At 37.6% G+C, this 21,233-nt stretch overlaps 1 protein-coding gene across 2 annotated transcripts in view; it reads right to left on the bottom strand.

Annotated features, from left to right (window-relative positions):
• Window positions 1-19,971, bottom strand: part of sertad2b (SERTA domain containing 2b) — a 53,097-nt gene extending 33,126 nt beyond the window's left edge. For both annotated transcript variants that reach the window (XM_007248566.4, XM_022684658.2), the window contains exon 1: window positions 19,695-19,971. The gene's annotated coding sequence lies outside the window, so the exon portion shown is untranslated. The remainder of the gene's footprint in view (window positions 1-19,694) is intronic.
• Window positions 19,972-21,233: the final 1,262 nt, after the last annotated feature.

Genomic DNA, 21,233 nt, shown 5'->3' on the forward strand with positions numbered 1-21,233 from the left:
ATTTCCTGTTAAATATCTACTAGAGACAGATTATTATCTGTCCAGTATCATTTATTTTACTTTAATCCTGGATATATGGAGAAATTTGGAGTTCTGTAACAAATCTGCTTAAATTTCTTGTATTTGTTTAATATCTCAGTTAGAAGTGTGTAATATCATATTGTATACAATAATAAAATGTTTTGTTTAGATGCAGTAGTGTATTTTTTTATTTTTTTGTCATATAGCCAAGAGTATCGTTATCGCGATAATACCATGAAATATCGTGATATAATTTTAGGGCCATATCGCCCACCCCTACCTACTGGCACAATGCCTAATGCCAAACTTTGGCTATCACCCACCCCTAATTATTACAACAGGGTACTACTTTTTTTAGCTTTTAGCAAAAGAAAACTTCACACTGTTCTAATTTCTCACTATATATCTACTAGAAACAGATTATATCATTTATTTATTTTTTATATCCTGGATATATGGAGATATCTGGAGTGTAACATTAGTATCATGATATTCTGATAAAAATTATTGTATTTTTAATATCTGAGTTAGGGGTGTGCCATATCATATTGTGCAATAAGATAATTTAATTTTTATTTTATTTCAGTAGTGTATTCTTGAAATATTTTTTCAATGTTTTCAATGTTTTGTCACATCGCCAGGATATAATAATATCAAGAAATAATGCAATATCATAATATTATTTTAGGGCCGTATTGCCCACCCCTATTGGCTAGAACCTATAAGGCCCCCAGCATTGAGCTATGGATTAGTGGGACTGTGTGCTCTGTAATGCTGGCACTCCATGCTATACTTTTGGAATGAGTTGGGGATTTAAAATCCTATAATATACCATGTTCAAGTGTCCAAATCTAAGAGCTACTGGTATTTAGTTAACTTTTAGGAAGGGGAAAAATTATGGATGACAGCGAGATTTCATTAAAAAAATATCTTGTCACTGCATTTATACTTTAATCACCAGTAACAAACGTGTGTGTAAGGATCCATCCATTAAAATATCGACGTTATATGACAAAATAATTTTTGTAATGTTTAACCTGTTAAGGGCCATATCTAGTTTTTATTCAAAGTAAAGAAACACAAGAAAACCGTTGATTAATTTAGGCCTAGTGACCTAGGGGGCCGCCAAGGAGCAACCAATGTACTGAAGAAGAAGCTTTGAATTATTTTGAATATCTGTTAACATAGACATACATTTTCATCTTTAAAAACTGCTGAGGAGCTAACGTTACAAATGCAAAGTTTAAGGTGGTCTGTGTGGCAGAGAAAATGTTTAGAGAGTTCATGAGAACAGGGAACCAAAACTCTAATACTCAGGGACACCAGAGGATCTTAATCTGGCCCTGCTAATTAGGCTCTTAAATTATTAAAACATAAAGCCAGTGTGTGTTCCCTGAATTACTAATCTGTGTAAAGCCTGAAACTGGAGATCAGTGTTTGAAAACTCTGAAATCGTTTTATAAAATTCTTTAAATTTAGACAAATATTTAGATACAATCTTTATACAGTAATTGGGTTTATGTCAGGATGTTGAGTAGGCCACTCCAGAACCATAATGGTAGGGTGAATCAGGAGTGATTTGATATGAGAAAAAAAATGAGACACTTAACCTATACAAGGTTTATTCTCTTGTGTGAAAAAAATATTATTTAGTCTTCAGTATTACAGAAATTGGTAACTTATTGTTTGTTTTTGTTTTTTTGCTCCTTTAATTCACACTATTTATATAGGGCTGTGCAGAGGTGCAGCTGCTCTTGTGTATTTGGTCACTGTCCTGCTGTATAGCCCAACTGTGCTTGAGCTTCAGATCATGGACTGATTCAGTTGTGGAATTCTATATTTTACAGAACATTGTTTGATATAAATTAGGAGTTAATATAGTCTCCATATGTTTGGAGTAGGTGTGGGCGATATGGCCCTAAAATAAAATCAATGGTGATACTCTTTGCGATATAATACAACACTGAATTTAAAAAAAAAAATATTTCAAGAATACACTACTGCAACAAAATGAAAATTAAATTGTATTATTGCATATGATATGATACAGCACAATCCTAATTGAGATATTAAAAATACAAGATTTTAATCAGATTTGTAACAGAAGTCCATGAACCAGGATGTCATAATGCTAATAATACTAATAATGCACTCCAAATATCTCCATATATCCAGGATTAAAGTAAAATAAATGATACTGGAAATGAGAAGAGTGTAAATTTTTCTTTTGCTAAAAAACAGCAAAAAAGTGATACCCTGATGTGATACTTAGGGGTGGGTGATATGGAACAATATTTCAGGGTATAATATTGTTTGCAATATTTAAAAATATTATTATTGCGATATTATTGTGTATGATATGATATAGCACAGCCCTAATTTGGAGTACTGGTGATCTGTCACATTCACAACTTTACTAAACAGCATCCTGATTTTATCCTGTTTTATTTTTGTTTCAAGATTAAATATTTTAGAACAAAAATGTATGAAAAGGAAAAAATCAAGAAGCCACCATATAAACGACTGCATAAAAAATGTGTGTGTACTCTAACAGCACAGACTTTATAGCAGGTACAGAGACCCCTTGGCATCAACACATATACCGTCTGCTGCCTCACTAACCAGCCCCAATAGACATCACACCTTAACACACACACACAGCAACACTATAAACAGCATAATTCTGTCTCTACAGTATGAGATCTACACAATACAGCACACTGAATAAGCATGCTTTTACCTCATTTTCAGCAGCATTCAGTTACACAGTCATGCAGTTCTTAGAAGGTAATGATATGATAGGTTAGCTGGAAACCAACACTCAGCATCCATAAGCAGTCATTAGGTGAAGACTAACTGCAGCTAAATGAAGCAGGTCAGATACCAAAACATCCTCTGCAGTCTATATTCCAGCCATTTGTCTTATCCTCCAGCAGCAAGAGATAAACCAGGAGAAGATTTAAAGTGAGTGTGTGCAGACAGACACAGGCTGTGGATGCTGCGCTGTAAAATGTGAATAAGGCATAAGCAGTTATTTAAAGAATGCTTTCCTGTCTTTACAAACCTAATGAACATCTTGACCAGTTACAAGTGCTGTTCTTTCACAGCATGAAAACAACTAAGCAGTAGAGGTGTGCCATATTGTGCTGTATGCAGTAATATCGCCAACATTTCTTTATATCATTAACACAAAAATACCTTGAAAAATTGTGAGTTTATTTTAGGGACATAAGGGCAGCAAGTTACAATATTTTTTGCTGTTAAAGAAGCTAAAGGAACATTTACACTGCTAATTAATTATTTACTAGAGTCAGATTTTATCTGTCCAGTTTTAATTTATTTTACTTTTATTAATATCATGCCATGTTGCATCATTAACTTCTGTTACAATCTGGTGAAGATTTTATTTAGCAGTGTGCCATATCATATTGTACGCAATATTATTGTCAAATAAAATGGTATAGGCCTATTCATTTTGTTGCAGTAGTCTATTCTTGAAATACTTAATCATAATTCATTAATAAGTCATATTGTCATGAATATAACTTTTTTGCAAAAACATATATTGTGAAACTATTTTATAGCCATATCGCCCAACTTACTAAACAATAGAACTTTATGAGTAGTATGACTGCAAACACACTACTCTAACTGCAGTATACTTATAGTTATGCACTTTAAAGCAGCATTATGCGAGAAATTGGCTTTTTATATTCTGGGCTCCCCCTACAGTCAGGAAGTGGAATTCCCAGAAAAGACAAGCTGAGAAATACAGAACCAGTATCTGAAAGTGAAAGAAGCATGCGGATTAAAAGTGTAAAGTAAAATTACTAGACTTTACACAGCAACATGACCTTATATGGAAACATTCACTGGTAGCAGGTTTTGAATATAAAACATACAAGCACACAACAAAGTTTGTCACATACTCGAAGAAGAACTGATAAAACAATGCTGGGAGATCATGTTGGAGAAAATTCTGCTGTTTATGGACTTGAAGCTTATGAAAAAAAAATAATGGGGAAAGGGTAAGAATTCCTCATTTTACTGTATATACTGTCATATAAGGTTTTATTATAGCCATACTCCTCTCTGAAGACACTGAGCAAGATTAATCTCTCACTCCTCATTCTCTCCATCTTTCTTTCTGAGCTGTACTGCATAATATTTGTAAGCAATATAGTTGATATAGATTTAAATCAAAACGCTACTTCTTGTTGCATTTCATGATATTCTCAGCAAAATGTTCCCATTACTGGAAATCAAAGACTAGTCTAAGTATACAGTATTGTGCAAATGTTTTAGGTACCTGTGAGAATTTTAGTAAAGAAAAAGCTTTTTATCTGTGAAGTAATTGTTTATTAGCTCAGTAAAACACCAACATTACAATAAATACAAACAGCAAATTAACAAAAAGCAGAGCTTTAACCCTCTCTCCTTATCTGAGTTTAACAGAGTTATTTCTAGTTCTCATCATATTAATCAACACCTGGTTTGGCAAATTGGTAAATTTGGTAAATCAGGTGAGCTACTGGTGGAAATGAACTTATACACATGCTGGCTGAGGTTGAGGGCATCCAGGAGAAATCTGAAACTACACTTTGTTCTTCAGCTTGGTTCACAGGATATAACATACTTAGTTAAAAATGAGAATTCCTTGTTAACGTGTTACTGTATGTATGTTTATTTGCATCTGTTCAAATCCGTATGTGGTGCTTTTTTCAGGTAAAATCATATTCCTGAGATAAATGTGGATTAGTGTAAATTGATTTGGTGGCTACAACTTTTGCACAGTACTGTGGATTTTTCTAAGTTATATTTTGTGCTATCTTGGAGTGAACTGGAATGATTTCTCTGCTGTTTAGCGTCTCCTCTTGCCTTTACTGGCCAGCCAGTGTTTCCCTCTCTTTCTCCCTCATTTTTTCCTTCTTGCAATATGCCGGTAGCGTGCCTCCCGCCCCCTCCGCTCTCTCTCTCTCTTTCTCTTGCTCTCTCTCTCTCTCTCTCTGTGCTCTATCTGCATGCTGCCTTCAGGGCTTCTCCAGCAGAGGGGAGAGAAAGGCTTCGGCCCTCACAGCTGTTCCCAATGCTTTAGTCCCTATCGCTCAGCAACCGAGAACAAAACAAAAGCACATCCCCTCCTCCATCCATCCCCTCCCTACTGCACCAGCACTCTCCATCAACCATTCCCCCTACCCTGCACACACACACGCGCACGCACACACACACACTCCAACCCTGTCCTCTAACCCTCTAACCCCCTTCCCACCCCCTCACCACCCTCACACTCAAACACCAAGTCCTTTGTCCACATTCACTTGGCAAAATACATATTCGGCAGGAACAGTGATTAGGGGTCTGGCCGCTAAAGAAGACTTGCCTCTCTGTTGTTTGCTGTACGTAAATAAGTAGCAACAATAACTAGATTGTCCAGTATTGCGCTGATTCAGTCTGAACTGATGCTGTTCTCTAAGAGTCTTTATTTCTGGTGGCCGTAATGAAACATATATATCATATATATCATAGGGTTTAATCTGTTTTAATAAGCATGGATCATCAGAAATCACTGCATCTGAGAGACTTATGAACACTTACCTGATTCCACTACTAGAACAGAGGCATTCTGTATGTAATATCCAGTGAATATGATAACACTGTAAGAGTATGAACCTAATGACATAAATAAATAATATAAACTCTCTTAGACTCACTTAGACTCTGCCAATATTACAATGACTAATAATGCAAGATTCATGTCTTATTCGGACAAACAGATAATGATAGAGCAAAACATGTAGAGAGGGGGGGTGTTAAAACAGAGGGAGAGAGAGGAAGGGATAGAGATGCAGGGGGGTGAGGGAGTGGAAGGAGACAGAGAGAGAGATAAGACAGAAAGAAAAAGAATGGAGAGAGAGATGAGCGATGGGACAGAGAGCATTAAGAATGACAGAGAGAAAGAGAGAGTGGAGAGAGACAGATACCAAAGTAAAGGTGTAAGAGAAGGGAAAAGTGAAAAAAGAGCGATTGAAGGAGAAAAATAGAGTGACAGAAGAGAAGGAGGGAGAGACATAATGCAGAGATTAAGTGGAAAGTAGTGAGAAAGGAGAGAGAGAGAAGGAGGGAGAAGGAAAGAGGGAGGGAGGGAAAGGGGCAGAGATGCAGGGGTGGAGAGGGAGTGGAAGGAGAGAGAGAGAGAGAAAGAGAAGAAAAGAAAGAAAGAGAATTGAGAGAGAGAGATGAAAGATGGGATAGAGAACATTAAGAAGGGCAGAGAAAGAGAGAGTAGAGAGAGAGACAAATAGCAAAGTAAAAGTGAAAAGAGAGATTGAGGGAGAAAAATAGGGTGACAGAAGAGAGACAGAGAGGGAGAGAGATACTGCAGAGAAGAAAGAGAGAGATAGAGGAAAGTAGTGAGAAAGGAGAGAGAGGGAAAGAGGGAAAATGATAGAGGGAGAGAGGCAGAGGTAAAAGAGAGAGAAAGAAAGAGAAGAAGAAGGGAAGAGTTTAGGTGTTGTAAGAGAAAGAAACAGAGGGAGAGAGAGAGGAGTGTTTGAGAAATTGGGAAAGAAAATAGAGAGAATAGTAAAGAGAGCAGAAAAAGTTAAAATTATAGATTGAAATTGAGAGAAAGTGAATGAGAGAGAGAGAGAGAGAGAGAGGGAGGGAGGATAATGGGAGTCTCTGAGAGAGTGAGAAAGAGAGGAAAAGAAATATTGTGTGTGAGATAGAGCAGAGTAAGAGAGAGAGAAGTGAGAGAGAGAGAAAGAGAGAGAAGGAAAGAGAGACAGAAAAAGAGAGAGAGTATAACAGAATCAGGATAAGATAGAAAGTCCAGATTCCTCCTCTCATTATCTGCTCAGGTTGACTCCAGCCCACACACAAAGCAGGTCTACAGGCCTCTCAGGTGAGCGGGCAGAGCTCAGCCCTGCCAGCCACAATCCTGGCAGCCCCTCATCTCATCTGGCACACGGACCCCCCCGCTCTTAGGCTCACTTTCAGACAGCCATTTTGTCCCTCGCTCGTTACACAGCCCGGCAGGTAGGATTAGACCTTAAGCATCTGTTTGGTGAAGCAGAGAAGGCATGCCAGTGCCACACCTCTCTCAGAGACAGCTGGAGAGCCATTACTGCCACAGGCTGACTCAGGTGACCGCTGATTCACACCGGGTCACACGTGAGCTACAGCTGCTCACTCTTCCACAGGGGGAGCCAGTGTTCAGCTGAACTAAGTGCAGTCAGAGACTTCATTTACAGGTTAACCCTTAAAACTACAGAATTATTCTTCACATTATAATCTTGAAACTATTTAACATTTGAACAGGAAGTTGAGCATGTCAGTTTGTGCCTTAGCTTTTCAATAAAATTGCATTAATTACATCTGAACACACTGTGCAGCTCTTAGGCACTACTGATTGAATATCTCTGATTTATGTCTGTTTTTTTAAAGCTTTCTCTTATTTTGAACCAGATTAACCAGAAAAAACTACAGATTAATGATTTGGTGACTTTAGCCCTATCTGGATGGGATCAGTTTCACACTTCTACTCAGTGATAGAACTCCTGAAAAAACACGAGGAGAGACAGATCTGTAAAAAAACACTATGTAAATTCTTTCCCACAATGATTTTGATTTAAATATACTGTAATTCATCCAACTGAACTTGACTCTGTCTCTCTGTAATGAAATAATTTATCACAATATGATCAAATAATAATCATATTTTTGTATTGTCCACCTTTAGTGTAGGCCTTCATACAGGCTCTTGCAGTCTAAATAATAAACAGTATGGTTGAGACTGAGAAATTAATAATAATATACCAAGAAGGGTATCAGTCACTTAAAGCTCAGCTCTTAAAAGAACAAACTTAAAAAGAAAAAAAAAAACAGTGAGAAGCTGAAAAAGGCAGAGAGACAGTGAGCAGAGGAAAAGACAGTGATTAGGCGGCTCATGAAGGCAGAAGGGTAGGAGTGGGCGCAGTGCGGTGTGTGTGATAATGGAGAGTTTTATAATAAGGGTGGAGCGGACTCTACTCCACTCCATCCACATAATGAGGGGCTTGCAGAAGAGGGCCCGGCTCGGGGAGAATGTGCCCTTTATTCCTGCTGCTTGTCGCCTGACTGCAGCCTCTGTTCACCCAGGCCTGGCACACATTTATGACACAGGGCACCAAACCAGCGCTGGCTACGCGTCCTTTACTAAAACACTGGGCTCAGCCGGTAACAAACCGAGCATGCTGGGAAACGGAGCCACAGCTGCCGATCGGATGCTAATTACCCTTAAGGTGCAAACAAAGTGACCAGGCACAAACACTGATATGATAACAGACTAGAATGTGGTGGATTAATAGCGTAAATGAATAAGCAACAGCAATTTAGTTTTTTTACTTCTCTAAGATAATAATATACCTGAATATCTGTGTAAAAATATATGTTGATCAGTTATGCGTTTCCTTTGAAGAATTATTTAATTAAGCTGAAAGTTTAATATAGAACAAGCACAAAACGACAGGAAATAAACTATTTGTCTATTGAAAGTTACAAAGCTGTTTTGGAAATACAAGTTTTTAATACATGTTTTTCGCTGGACTGCAATAATACGCAAAGAGAATAATATAGACAGACAGATCAAAAGTCAAGTAAGAGGGAAGAGAAGATGGCAGAACACATTTGGACAGGGATAGAGAGAACCTTTGGACAGACAGAGAGACAGATAGATAGCAACGGGGTAAAGATAGAAAATGATAAATAGACAGACAGATGAAAACAGAAGTTGGTAAAGAAAAAAAGCAAGTATTAAAGTGAGTCGAGGAAGTGACAGAAAAAAAAAAATATATATATATATATATATATATAGACAGATGTGGAGGGAATCAGAGAGAGCAAGTGTCTAACTGACAGACAGACAGAGAAGAGGGTAGAGAATGAAAGTGATTCACAGACAGACAGAAATGGAAGAATGAAAGAAAAAACAGACAGACAGACAGATTGATTTATACTGAAAGAGAACAAGGCAGACATTAAGACAGACACACAGATGTGGATCGGGGGAGAGAGTGACAGACAGACAGCCACATAAATAGTTACAGGGGAAGAGAGACAGATAGAGAGAAAGTGATAGATAGATAGACAGCTGGATAGAGAAGTAGAAAGAGAGAACAAGCAATAACCAGGCAGACAGACAGACAGAGTCTGGAGGGTGTGTGTGTAGGTGCATCTGCGTGTGTGTGTGTGTGCATAGCGAGGTGGGGCTGCTGGGGCCGTTTACTGTCCTCGATGCAGTCCAGCCGGACACACACATCCATTCTGCTCATCTATAATTCAACAGCAACAATTCACTGCACAATAAGACAAGAGAAGAGTCATCTCCACTCTGTAGTTTGTTGTAGTGCAGGAGCACAGGGAGAATCAGCCTTCACACACCTCGCACTGATCAAAGCCGTCTGGATCAGAACTGAACACAGAGCTATAAACGAGCAGACTTTCAGCACTGTTTCCAATATAGCTGCTGCTTCCTGATGCCTTAACCTGTGATTTGTGGAATGAAATGAATTAAATCATACAAAACTTAGAGTGAGGTAAATGTGCTGCTGCATTACACTGTATCACACCTCACATCAACACCAGAAAGTTTCAGGCAGCTTAGTCATCAGAATTCCCCTGCTTTTTCTACTTTTACACTGGAGCGTAATAACGCACGACCCAGACAGGAAACAGCAAAGCACGCAGGCATGACGAGCAAGATCCTGCACTACACTATCAGTTACTAAGGGGTCAACACACTCAGATAAACACATTAATAAAGAACAGCTACTGTAATATGAAAAGATTTACTGCAGTATCATATCATGCACAATCAGCATTCTACATACACTTCAATCATAGCTTAAAGTTCAGTAATAGCATAGCATGAATAAACTAACATTTCACCATATAGAATCCTGTTTTGTACAGGGGTGAGAATCACAGGGCATCTAACGATATGATTTTATCACGATACATTGTCCACTTTAACAATAATATCACAATATTGAGATTATGCTATACTTATTATAATGCAAGATAGTTTTTTATACTTCGTCTAAATTAGCAAATACCAGAAAATTATTTATTTACTGCTGTCAGTTTCACAGAAACAAAATGCATAGCTTAGCTTTCTCATGTTTCTTTAACACACATACACTAACTGCAACTCTTTCAAGTGTGACTATATTATTTTAATGTTGTAAGGTAGTTATAAATTGCAATACATTATAGCAGTTCTACTGCTGGTAAAATATCTAGATAAAACACAACTAAGCTACAATGAAATACTTTTTTACTGAGTAGTAGCATAAGCTTACATAAATTAACAGATAAAAAACTAAAATATACTAATGCATAAATATTACATATTGATAACTGAATCCATGTAGTGATAATTTATTACAAAGAAACATATATGTGACATTTCACTGTTTTGATATTTCGTCACACTTATAGTTTTGTAAAGCATATCGCAAATTCCCAACAAATTGGGTTCTGGTCTTGTTTTAATACACAGTTCATACTGTAAATGTTATGGAATACACAAAATACTAATTTTACATAAGCACATTGGCCAAAAATCAACATTATTTGTCTTAATAGGCCATACTTCAGTGAAGCAGTGGTTCTACACAGAACCATGCACACTGATGGGTTTTGAGCTTTTGTAAACCAAAATACAATATTATCTGTCTTTAATAAGCCATTTTATCTTTATTCATATATGGGCTGATGAATGTCAAATGAATGTCAAACAATCTCTGAAAGAATAATGAGAGTTATGTATATGAAAGTGACATAACACTGTAGGATCCTCCTTCATAAGGAAAACCCAAGGGAAACACAGCTGTAAAACAGGCCAACACCAAACTGTTCTGTAACAATAATGGCTTATTAAATTTAGGGCACAAAAATCTGCAGTATCTATCTACTGTATCTGTGCATGTCAGTCTGTATATGAGTGGAATGTGGTATTAAGCACACAGTGTTTTAAATGTTAGGTAAAGAGTGTGAGAAGTTAAGCGGCGTCTGCAGTGGAGTATTCCCTCTGAGCACGGCTGTCCTGAGGCCAGTCCTAAGGCTGCTCTCCACAACCTCCTCCTCCTCTAAAGGTGGGCCAATGAAATATTAATGCTGCAGTACAACAGGCTGCAGGAGGGAGGCCTCTCGCGCTGAGAGCGTCTGCATGTGTGTGAGTGTGTGCCTGTGTGTGTGTGCGTGTGTGGCTCTAGCATGACTGCAGCTCCAGAGACATTTGATCCCTGCACTTCTGCTCTGACCCAGGAAGCAAGCGTCCACTACTGCTGTATCTACACTGGAGAAACTGGTCATGAACACTGTGCAGTTATCAGCACAGCTTTACCTGGGTCTGGCATTCTGATACAGACCCAAAGAACATTCTGACAAAGCCTGATGCTGGTAAAAGCACCTTGCCAATAACACAAAACAATTAAATAAAATGTTAAGCTTAAAAATATATGTCTAAGGGTCTTTAATCTGCTATATTTTGAGGAAACCACAATTGCTCAAAACTAGGCATCTGAATGCAACCGAGAAGAATTCGGAGGTGAGAGGAGAACCTGCATATACAGTGCCCTCCATAATTATTGGCACCCCTGGTTAAGATGTGTTCTTTAGCTTCTCATAAATTGAGTTTTGTTCAAAATAATATAGGACCACGATGGAAAAAAAGAGTAAAATACAACCTTTAACTCAAGTGAATTTATTCAGTAGGAAAAAAATCCCACATTAAGAAATAATTATTTAACATCAAATCATGTGTGCCACAATTATTAGCACCCCTGATGTTAATACTTTGTACAACCCCCTTTTGCCAACAAAACAGCACCTAATCTTCTCCTGTAATGTTTCACAAGATGGGAGAATACAGAAAGAGGGATCTTTGACCATTCCTCTTTGCACATTCTCTCTAAATCATCCAACGACCTGGGTCCTCTCCTCTGCACTCTCCTCTTCAGCTCACCCCACAGGTTTTCAATGGGGTTGAGGTCTGGGGACTGAGATGGCCATGGGAGGAGCTTGATTCTGTGTGCGGTGAACCATTTCTTTGTAGATTTGGCCACATGTTTAGGGTCATTATCTTGCTGAAAGACCCAGTGACGACCCATCTTCAGCTTTCGGGCAGAAGCCACCAGATTTTGTTTTAAACTTTCCTGGTATTTTAGAGCATTCATGATGCCATGCACCCTAACAAGGTTCCCAGGGCCTTTAGAAGAGAAACAGGCCCACAGCATCACTGATCCCCCGCCGTATTTCACAGTGGGCATGAGGTGCTTTTCTGCATTCTCAGCTCTTGTGTTACGCCAGACCCACTTAGAGCATTTGTTGCCAAAAAGCTCTATCTTTGTTTCATCTGACCAAAGCACACGGTCCCAGTTGAAGTCATAGTACCGCTTAGCAAACTCCAAACGTTTGCGTTTATGATTGTGAGTGAGAAACGGTTTCTTCCGTGCATGCCTCCCAAACAGCTTGTTGGCATGTAGATAGCGCCTGATGGTTGTTTTCGAGACTTTGTGACCCCAAGAAGCTACCATTTGTTGCAATTCTGTAACAGTGAGCTTTGGAGAACTTTTTATTTCTCTTATCATCCTCCTCACTCTGCGTGGTGGCAAAATAAACTTGCGTCCTCGTCCAGGCTTGTTTACCACTGTTCCAGTTGTTTTAAACTTATTAATAATTCCTCTGACAGTAGATATGGACAGGTGTAGGCGAGTAGCGATTTTCTTGTAGCCATTGCCTGACTTGTGAAGGTCAACACACATCTGCCTCACTTGAATGGTATGTTCCTTTGTCTTTCCCATGTTGAAGATAAATGGCCTCTGTGTCACGTCATATTTATACCCCAGGGAAACAGGAAGTTGTGAATTACTAATTAAATGTTCCTACATACTCTGATCAACTTCGTAAACTACTGTAGAAGTGACAGAAATACTTTTATTAAATTTATTTCCTAAGAATTGTTAGGGGTGCCAATAGTTGTGGAACAGGTGATTTTATGAAGAATAATTATTTCTTAGTCAGGGACTTTATTTCGCCCTTAAAATTTACTTGAGTTAAAGGTTGGACTTTAATTTTTTTTCCCATCGTGGTCCTATATTATTTTGAACAAAACTCAATTTATGAGAAGCTAAAGAACACATCTTAACCAGGGGTGCCAATAATTATGGAGGGCAATGTATACTACAGACAAACCCATACTAAAGTGACTGAGCCTCTCCTCTGAAGCCACTTATAAATTATGAAGCTTGCAATTTCTAGAGATATCTTGTTAGAGGATTGACACAGCAGATATAAAAAAAATCTGTTTAAAAACCTGTATCTCTCTGAGCCAAATTAATTTATACTTAAAAAATATAAATGTCATAAATAAATAATATTTTTTGTCATGTGATAGCAGTATGTAAATTGTTCATTAAGTGTTACCCCCAGTATAAGCTGTGAGGTGTAATCTTGTGAGTAAGGTTGAATAAAGGCAAGTTTATAGAAGGCCTGATAGTGGGTGCCAGATGAATGGGACATTCTATTTCTGACGTTTTGTGGGCATTTATCATTCCTCGATCTACAATGTCGCATGTGTATCGAGTTCAAGTCCAGTGGACAAAGAAGTGCTTGGTAATGATCGTGACCGGCTGCATCTGGCTAGAACTGTCCTTGCAAACAGACTCTGGAAGAGACTTTGAAAGAATCACATCCACATTCAATACAGCAGCACAGGCATATCCCTCAGGTCAGGATAGTGTTATTTAGATTCCATGGAACATGGCATGGAAAAAGTCACAGGACACAGCACCAGGTCCTGTTCCATGACATGTGGCAGATCCGTGCATTGATTTATAGTGAAGAATCCCATTATCCTTGTAAATTGAACAAATATTAAATAGTACAATAATACAATAATCTCTGTAAACTTGTGTTTAAATGGGCTTCTTCTTAATAATTATTGGTGGTTAAGTCCAAGTGTGTACTAGAGGTGAGAAAAATGGTCAAAAAAGGTATTATGATATGAGAAAATGATATGTATCGCAATATTTTTTTGCACACACACACACCTATTTTATCAGTAGTAGCTACTCTCTTTGTCCAATAATCACTATGTTTAACATCTCACATATTGTGCCTTCCATTTACCTTGGAAGCCAGATATTAAAGCCCAAGTCAACTACTAATAATTTTACACTGTTACAAAGAAAAAAAAACAAAAAAAAAACATTTACAATATGTTATGCAAAATATGCAGTACCGTATGTCTCCAAACACTGTGTAAACAAATCCACAGATAGAAGCTGGGCAATATTGTGTGTAGAAATGATTTAATGAGACACAAACAGATAGAAGCAGAGATGTATAGTAACACATTAGAGCTACTTTACTACTGTACTTAAGTATTAAAATGCTGTATCTGTATCTACTGGAGTATTATTTTTTTCTCATTCTTCAACTTTTAATTCACTACATATTTTCAATTAATTAAATATTTTTACTCTGATACATTTTAATGTGCTGCATTGTTACTCGTAACATTTATAAAAATATTACAAATCATTCCAAACCCTTATTATCACTAAAGCCAGAGCAGTAAATGCTCTGCAGGTTTGATGAAGCTCCTCATCATTGATTGAATCAACCAATCAAGCTGATCTTATAAGAATACAGCCCTGTTCTGCCTTTCCCTCTGATAACTTTCCACTGCTTTCTTTAATAACTACATAACCCAGTACTGTACTTTTATTTTCAGTACTTGAGCATTTTAGAATAAACCACTTGCAAAACTTAAGTACAACAAATGTTGAATACTTTAGTACTTCCACTTAAAGAACACTTTAACTTCTACTCGGCACCTTTTTTAAAAGAAAACTTGTTCTTGTTCCTAAAGCCTGGGTCTCAAGTACTTCCCATTTTTCTTATATGGGTGTTTAAGCTGACATTTACGAATTGTAACTTTCAACTTTTGAAATCCCACTTCAAATGGATCACATGATAACGCTTTAAAACAGTGTTAAACCAAAATTCTTTGGACAGATCTTCATGCACTAATGTTGTGCTCAGAAAAACAATTTTTACAGAATTAAACTAAACATATTGATCATCTATAATCAATCATATTTCCCACCCACAGTATGAACTGTATCAAGCTCTAGTGATCAGCACTCATAAACCAGAATCAGAAGAGACATGAGTTCCTAAGTGGGTTGTGCTGAAATGCAGCGGTGAGTGTGTGAGACCACAGACACGTGTCTGGCTGATAGATGAGCAGACTTTGGGTTTCCTGAGGCAGGGGGAACACACTGGAGGAACACAAAGCAAGACATCAACCTGCTGGTGAGAACAGGCTGACAACTCACAATCCAGGTGTTTCAGGACAAACTTCCAGCAATCAAAGAGAGCTGTCAGACAATTACAAAGTGTTGCATCATAGATTGACTTTTTGATGTGTTTGTTACCTTCAGAAAACCGTAGACTGTACACTTTTGATAAGGCACTGTTCGAAAACGGGTCACTTTGCTACATACAATTGAATATATCATGTCTTTTTTTTTCCATTTCAGTGTTCAACACAGAGTTGAAGGGTTTCCTGCAAGTCATAACAGAAAGCAGGTCACTGCCTTAGGCCTTGGGATAAATTCCCCTATTGACAAATAATGAAATAAAAGAAGGCAACACAATCCACTGCACCATCAACAGGCCAAAATGTATATCTGGCCAATAATATACTGTATATCTGACCAATAAAACAAATACATACATAGACCATCAAATATTAGAAATGGGTTACTGTCAAACTGACTGCATTCGGGCCAAAGAGCTAATGGCATTCAGCACTGTGAAGAGCACTATAGGCTAATGAGGTGAGCACAATCAGTCTGAGCTCTGAGCTCGGCACACAGAGCAGCGCTCTAATCTGGATTATCAGCAAAATTAGATGTGCTTCTCTAATCCAGCATAGACAAAACTCCAACCACCAGCATTTGATACAAAAAAAATTGTGTGGGTACAACCAACGGAAAGCCCATAAAGTTCTTGTGGAGAAAAGAGGAACTACGAACTGAGTCTCCACACTTTTCTCACATTTAAAGCCTGTATGTGCAAGTCAGTGTGTTTTCGCTCTGTCAACTTTGCTTCTCCTGATAATAACAGCAGAAACCAGGCCTGCTTTGTGTGAAAAACAGAAACATCTCTGAATCTGAATCAGTGCAACAGATTCAAGCAAGCTTCCACTGGTACACTGATTTGATTCAGATGTGAACAGTATATTCACAGCTGAAGGGTGTTTATTACATCAGGTAATAAGGTAAACTGTTGTAATACTGTATACTATACCGGTACTGTAAATCTTTTTCACGCAGGACATCATATCAATATAATGGCAACTTTTCAGGAAAACGCAATAACCTAAAAGACAATACAGCCATATTCACCATACTTGTGGTGTAAGTACTGTATAGTGGATGGAATGTGACCTCTGCCTTTAACTCATTTGTGCGGTTAATACACACACTGTGATATATAGTGAGCACACATTCCCAAAGTTGTGGACAACTTTTGCTGTGGCACCCAGGCAAGCAGTAACGTTAAAGGGAACTGTGGCATCAAGTGGAATCTGGGAGATAAACCCTCTACCCTGTCATCAATAACCCAGTGCTATAACCACTGAAACTTCTTAACTTTCAATGGCAGTAAATAAGTAAAATATATTTTACATAACATATTAAAGCATTTCAATTGGTCAACTCTTCATGAAATATTAATACAATGGAGATAACTGCCAGATTTAGACTATGTTTAAAGTTTAAAATGCCAAGAATGAATATGATGTAATATGATTTAATATGATGTAATTGACGTATTCTAAAATACATTATTGCATTACATTTATGCTGGGAAAAAATGATTTTTATTTAACAAAAAACAAAACCTTTTTGTCTTTTGCTATTGTATTCACTGTTCTTATTCATATTTACCGCTTGATAAATTTGTGAAAATCAAGTTAGTTGAACAGTATTTAACTGTGTTTTGTAAACTAAAAAGTAAGCTAACAACTTCAAAGTCTGAATGAGCAAGATGCTAAACCACATCTCCTGGAGGCCACTTATATACATCAACATATCTAGATATAAGGATTCCTTTATTGTCATTTACACACACAACAAAATTAAGTAACTACTCCCAGGGTAAGAATGCAATTTTTTTAATATGTATAGCAACTGGCTAAAATATAAATATAAAATATAAACATGATGTATAAGCCAGAATTTGCATATATTCTGAAAATGCTAAAAGTCGTATAAATAGGAGATAAATAGTAGATATTTGATTTTAAAAATAGATCGTAAGGTTATACAGTATAAGAAAAAAAGCAGTGATGAGTATTTACAGATACAGGTTTTAAAAAACTATAAGAAAAGGGTGCCGCTGAAATGAAAGCATATGTAAACAACAATAAACCGGCTCTGGAGCCTACACGTGTAGGGATCAGTATACATACTCTGTCAGTCTGTCTGTCAAGTCAAGTCAAAGTTCAAATGTCAGATATATAGTCATTCATAGTCTCCATGAGTAGAACTAGCAGTGAAATGTTTTGATGACTGACCAATCACATGAAATAAGAAGATGAAGGTAAAATATATGAAGAATATACAAAAAAGCTAAAGTTTTAGAATACATAAAAAGATACATATAGATATAAAATATATAATTATAATAATATAAGTGTGCAATTTAGTGCAAAGTAGTATAATAATTATATGGCTTATTTATGAAATAGGAGGACAGACAGACAGGGTGGACTGCAGTAGGAAAAGAAAAAGAAGTATTTTGTTGTCTTTAAAGCTTATATTTGCTTTGTTGTGCTATTCTATTATTATTATTAGTGGAATTTTAATGGTTTTAAAATGACAATAATATTGTTTATTGCAATATTTTCTGACACTGCACTGTAAGGAATAAAATCTAACCATAGTGTACAATGTGTGTACACATGTAAACGCTATATAATAATATAGCAATATAATTAGAACTATAGCTACAGAAAAGACACTAAAACATTGCATTGTGCATAGTGCGTGTATAATAAATAACATGCATAAATGGCATAAAACACAGCAACAAAAAATCTAATATTACTATACATATTGTACAATAGTATAAAGTTATAAAATAAAATCAACATATGATATTTTATCAGAACTTCATAAAAAAAGAACATTATGATAATGTGTATTGTGCAAAGTGCAAGTATGGTAAAAAAAAATAATAATAACATACAGAAGTGTGCTGGCACAAAGCACAGAAGGAAAATAATCTAAGTATTATTAGACAATGGGTGCATAAGTAAAAAGATATATAACAAATTCAGCATATACAATCAGAACTTCAGAAAACTGAAAAGTATTATTATGTGTATTGTGCAAAGTGCAAGTCAGATAAATAACATACAGAAGTGTGCTGGCACAAAGCACAGCAGGAAAATAAGCTAATAGTATTGTTATACAATGTGTACATGAGTAAAAAGGTATATAATACATTCAGACATAATCAGAACTTCAGAAAACAGATTACAGATAGGGATTTTTATGTTAAGTGTTTGTAAAGTGCTGTTATGTGTATTCTTCGAAGTACAAGCGTGATAACTATAGTTTTTAGTCCCCTTTAAACAGATAGTAGCCTGAGTGCAGCTGAGCGGAGGTCAGAGTAACAGCGGCAGCAGCACCGGGCGAGTCTCCGCGCTCTTATAAAACACTTAGTTATATAATAGCGTTGAGGCCAGAGTGTCCCGCTTCTTTCACGGGGACTGAGGGAAACACTGATCATAAGCGTGTCATGTGGTTCCTCTCCTTTACAACAACAGTAGCGCTCTGGCGGCGGCTCGAGCAGCGCGTGAAAACATGGGTAAGAGCTCGTGCTTATTATCATCATCACGTTCTGACCATAAAATAAATTAGAGGTAAAAAAAAAACACACACACAGCACCCAACAGGTTCATACAGAGTCCACACACACATAAACATATAAACACACACATATATATAAACACACAGAGCCCACACGGTCACTCTGCGACCCCCCCTGTCCCCTGTCTTTACTCTCTGACCTGACCCACATCAAGGGGGGCTTCAGGTCAGGAGGGGGGTGTTCCGTCGAGTTCTGCTACCCATCGATACGTGCTTCCTAAAGGCACTGCGCATGCGCTGACCTACAGTTATTAATTATTTCTCGTGTTTTTTTTATAATATTAAATCTTTTTTCCTGTTTTTCTGTGCATCAAACAACATTGACTCAGTGTCACTGCACAAAGGTGCAAATTCAAAATTATTAATAGTAAATAGAATAATTATTTAAATATTATAAAAAATACAAAAGTAGTTTGTAATGACATCTCACTGCCACAACTATACAAACTGTACAATGACAAACTGATTTATGCGCTCCAAAGGTTTACATAGACTTCCTCTGAGAACATGCTCTAATATGGAGCTTCTTTTGCATTTTTAAAGTTAAATATACTACTAGGGTAGCACTGTGTGACAAGGTAGCATAACTCGACAGTGCTCGTGAGATCTGCACGCGCAGCTGCACCGCACAGCACTGTCCACTCACTCACTCACTCACTCACTTACTCCTTCTTCACTCACCCGTCTCTGCGGGACGCGTCCGGTCCCGGTCCAGCAGCCTAAAAGTAACTCCCGCTCTGCCCCCGCTGACACTTCAGAAGAGCGGGCCAGGCGCGAGCCCGCATGCCGCCCGGCTGGCCGTCGAGGGTCTCCTTCGTCTCGGCTGCCCCTCTCCTACAAACGCGCCGCTTGTCATCCGTCAAACCCGTCAATCGTCTCAGTATCACTGTAAACTGTGCAGCGGGGTAAAGGCGAGCGAGCGAGCTCAAAGCCTCGGCTTCAGCTGCGAGCCTTTGCAAATGATTGACAGCCTGTGCAGAGGCTCGTAGGCCGCGTCCCAACGCTAGTCCCCGCCCACTCCTCGCGATTCAGCCAATAGGACGGCAGGACGAGGCGGCTCGTGGCTGTGATGTTATTTAAAGAGGCTGTTTGGAGCAGAAATTGCTTTACAGCAAGTGAACTTTCCTGCAGACACGCTGGATGTGTGCAGAAGGTCCATGCTGTTAAAAACGACACAGAAATTAAAGCCAGTAAACACATTATGTTAAATGTGCATCGTTTTTCTCATTGGTACTGTGCTGTGATAATATTAGTGCACATGCTTATAAAATACTTTTTGGTGGAAGACTAATTTCCAACCAGTGACTATAATTGTTGTGACAAAATCTCCATACAGCGATATATCATATCATTCCATCGTTTTTTAATTCATTTTAAAATGTCTATTTGTGGTCTCTAGTATGAATGAATGCCATGTGAGCCGTTTTTTGTGTAAAAAAAGGTGCTCCGTTGTTTCTGTTTAGCCCTGCTTTATTTCACGAAATAAGTGGTCTCTGAGAAAAAAGACAGGATTTCAGCTCTTACTCATGAATATTCATACATTCAAACATATCGCCTCTGATTGGCTAACAGCACTGCAGCAGAGCTATCTGCCTCCCCTCCACAGTCTAAAACTTAAAGGACAAAATGTTTTCAGAGATTCAGCCTTAGTTGTAAAGTGTAAGGTTAATCCTTAAAACTCTCAGAGGAGCGGAGCTGATTTTTTAGCTACTGCAAACAATGAAGCCTGAAAAGCAGCATGCATATACAACTCAGAGAGACCTATTGTATTTTACAAAAAAAAAGAAAAAGTGTATTTTTTAACAAAATGTTATCAGTACCAGAGTTGTCAAATATACATCTTTATTTTTTTTTCTGCATTAATGTCATTTTGCTTTTTTCTGTGAGTTTATCTAACACAATTTGAAAAGATTTTTTTGTATTGTACTTGGCTTTTACCTAGACATTTTAACAGCAGCAGAGTTATTCTAATTTATGTCAGTTTACGGCTATTTTACAGCATTGGAAAAGTTTGTGGAATTGACACCATTCATTTATAATCAACCACTTAATCCAATTCAGGTTACATGGGAGCCGGAGCCAATCCTAGCAGTCATCAGGTGGATGGTAGGAAAAACCCTAGACAGGCCACCAATTAATCTCAAACACTGACACCAATACATACATAATTACTGGTATTTGCTAATTTAGGAGGATTTTATTCTCTTCATTAACACAGAC

The sequence above is a fragment of the Astyanax mexicanus genome, chromosome 7, assembly GCF_023375975.1.
Source record: "Astyanax mexicanus isolate ESR-SI-001 chromosome 7, AstMex3_surface, whole genome shotgun sequence".
Lineage (NCBI taxonomy): Eukaryota > Metazoa > Chordata > Actinopteri > Characiformes > Acestrorhamphidae > Astyanax > Astyanax mexicanus.